At 45.3% G+C, this 3,392-nt stretch overlaps 1 protein-coding gene across 1 annotated transcript in view; it reads left to right on the plus strand.

The window, feature by feature from the left end:
* The window catches only part of LOC102672225 (B-cell receptor CD22), a 162,792-nt gene that overhangs the window by 16,091 nt on the left and 143,309 nt on the right, over positions 1-3,392 (plus strand). The window lies entirely within an intron of this gene.

Genomic DNA, 3,392 nt, shown 5'->3' on the forward strand with positions numbered 1-3,392 from the left:
CGTTTCGCAATTTCGATGGACAAGAAAGGACTCGATTGTCGATTTTTCTCTCGCGCCTCATCGATACGAGACTAGCTCTCAAAAAGGGATTCTCGCCAGAGGCGATTCACGATACGACGAAGAATGATAAATACAGGCGTGGCGTGGACGCGCACTGCGAAAACGTTGAAAAATTGACACAGGGATCTGCTGTAACGAGTGATCAACCGCCGTCAACGATGGTTGGAGCGCGAGTTCTTTCACCCTCTCGTTGTTGCACGAAGGATAGCAGACGAGTAAATATTGAACCGTAAAAAAGTGATTTCTCGATTTCTTTAACCGAGTAAAAAATACTCGGTTCGAAACTTTGCACGTCAAATTATATAAAATTTCCTAATAGAATCGTAAATAGATTTACGAATACTAATAGCTATAAGTAAATTGAATAAGGATAGAAAAGAAAAAGAAAAGAAGGTGTGAAAGCAAACACACTCGCCTCGCCTCCAATTAGAAACAATCAGAATCGATCTGCACAGAGTTTCCCGATCGTTTGTTCGCATTCGACAATGTCGGGGGCGGCAATCGGATTCGCATTCAACGCTACGATTTCCGCTTTCTTCTCTTCCGTTTCCTTGGCGCACTTCACGCTCTCGCGCCCGTTTTATCGCGCGCACGTGAGAGATTAGCGGATTAGCCGCGTGCAGAGCATCGCTGATCAAAGTTTACGGGCGGATCGTTGAATCGCATGCGGCGGATTCCCGCGGGAGGAAACTTCATCTGTGCTCCACGCCCGAGGGTACTCGCGCAATAACCGTGTCTTTTGTAACGGTTGCGAATCACCGTTGTGCGATCAGCTTTCTTTCTCCTCTTCCCCCTCCTCTCCTTCTCTTTTCGAAAGCATCGAAAAAACTACCGCATTCGAATGAGAGATTCTCTCGGAAAGCAAAGGGTCTCTTAGATGCAAAGTTTGCTTCGATGCGGTCTAATTAATAGAAACAAAGGGATGGGGTGGAAGGTTCTTATCGATCGAGTTAACGGAGTTCGAGACGGGGGTTGATGGACGTGCGAAACTATTTAATCTGGGTTACAGGTGGGAAGAAAATGTTCGCTTCAACGTTCGAGGATTATGAACGGAAGGTGTAACCAAAGTTTTGGCACGGATAATTAACAGCGAACGAGTATTTAATCGAACGTGAAGAGAGAGAGAGAGAGAGAGATACGATCTGACGAATTACAATTTAATTCGCAAAAAACGAATCTCAATTTCCTCCTTCTTCTTCCTCTTCCCCGAAACAGTGTCCATCGATATTTTTCTTTCGAAAAAAAGAAAAAAACTCGAGGATTACGAACGAAAGGTGTAACCAAAGTTTTGGCATTGTTATAGAATTTAAACTTCATTGAAATTTTATATGTCGTTTTATTATTGAATGTTGCCAGCAACATCACTATTTCATAGTTGATACCTATTTGTTTTCCTTCGATACTTCAAACGTTTTGTAAATAGATACGCGCAATCACGTATAATTAAATATATTCAGCTAAACCCGTACATTTTTATTTATTGTTTTCACTGCCCAGTCAACACTGGGATAATTAACAACGAACGAGTATTTAATCGAACGTGGAGAAAGAAAGAGATACGATCTAACGAATTACAATTTAATTCGCAAAAAAACCTCAATCTCAATTTCCTCCTTCTTCTTCCTCTTCCCCAAAACAATCGTCCACCGCCAACGTTTGTTCTTTCGAGAAAAAAAGAAAAAAAACTCCGCGATCGAAAGAAAAACGGAAATATACAAATATACGCCGAAGTAATATTCGAAACTCGTGGAAAGGAAAGCTTGGAGCAAAAGAGCTCGGGTCATTAACATTGAACGGTCCCAGAAGAGAGGCGCGTTGTCCGTCCACGTCGAGACTCACCTCAGCCGAGGAGACTGCTTCTTCAAAGAGGAAAGCAGGTATTCTTGAAGAATCGCGAACTCCCTTTGAGCCACAACTACTCCCCGGGCGGTGGATACAAAGAGAGCAATAATTCTTCGAGAGATCGGTTAGATATCGCGCGAGGGGCAAACACGAGACGGTACGCGTCTCACGTATTTGGCGGGGAGAGAAGGGGATAAACTCGGACCTATTCGCCTGGCGGCGAGTCGGGGAGCGGTAAAGGAAAACCATTTCACGCCCGGCTACACCCTCCCTTCCTTCTCCCCTTGCGAGAATAGTCGATCGTTTCGCGTCTCGTTAGCATCTCATCCATCGCTTGGCGTCTGCCTGCCTTACCTGCCTCCCGTTTCGCCCTTCTTGTTCTTGCTTCCTACCACTCCTCTGTTTCTCCGTTCCTGATCCATCGAGGAATCCGAGATTTCCCGCGCAAAGATACGCGATGCTCTGTCTCTCGTCACGACGAGGATCGAGAAAAAAAGGGGAGACGAAAGTAGTTTTCGGTACTCGCCCTTCTTATTCTTGCTTTCCCTCCTACCACCTCCTCCTCTGTTTCTCCGTTCCCGATCGAGGAATCCGAGATTTCCCGCGCAAAGATACGCGATGCTTTGTCTCTCGTCACGAGGATCGAGAAAAAAAAGGGGAAACAAAAATTTTCGGTACTCGCCCTTCTTGTTCTTGCTTTCCCCCCTACCTCCTCTATTTCTCTGTTTCCGATCCATCGAGGAATCCCGCGCAAAGATATGCGATGCTCGTCTGTCTTTCGTCATGACGAGGATCGAGAAAAAAAGGAGAGACGAGAGTTTTCGGTATTCACTCTTCTTATTCTTGTTTTTCCTCCTACCACCTCCTCCTCTGTTTCTCCGTTCCCGATTTATCGAGGAATCCGAGATTTCCCGCGCAAAGATAGGCGATGCTCGTCTGTCTCTCTTCACGACGAGGATCGAGAAAAAAAAAAGGGGGAGACGAGAGTAGTTTTCGGTACTCGCCCTTCGAGGCGAGAAACATCCCCTGTTTCCAATTTCGTATGCGAATCCCATCCGAGTCAGCGGTCTGAGATCTGAATAAATCATTTCGCGACGTGTTACATCGGTGCATGTCTCTCTGTCTCTATCTCTCTTTCTTTTTCTTGGCCACGATATTCCTCGAGTTCGAGGTCGATAAAGTATATCTTCAGATACTTTACGATATTGCGGTTACAAGTTACGCTCGTTTAATCAACGAATATTCTTTCTTTCTCTCTCTTTCTGTTTCTCGATAGGTCGAACTCACCCCGTGGATTAATTCTAAAATCGAGAACGGATTTATCGATCGCCACCGCGGCAAGATTGGAAGATTTAAGGCGTCGTTCCAAAGGGAGGAAAATTAGAGTTCGTTTCGCCGCGAGTTAATCCGTATCCGGATGATTTAACGGGGAAGAGAGAGAGAGAGAGAGAGAGAGAGAGAGAGAGAGAGAGAGAGAGAGAGAGAGAGAG

Source organism: Apis dorsata, unplaced genomic scaffold (genome assembly GCF_000469605.1).
Source record: "Apis dorsata unplaced genomic scaffold, Apis dorsata 1.3 scaffold_815, whole genome shotgun sequence".
In the NCBI taxonomy this organism is placed as follows: Eukaryota; Metazoa; Arthropoda; class Insecta; order Hymenoptera; family Apidae; genus Apis; species Apis dorsata.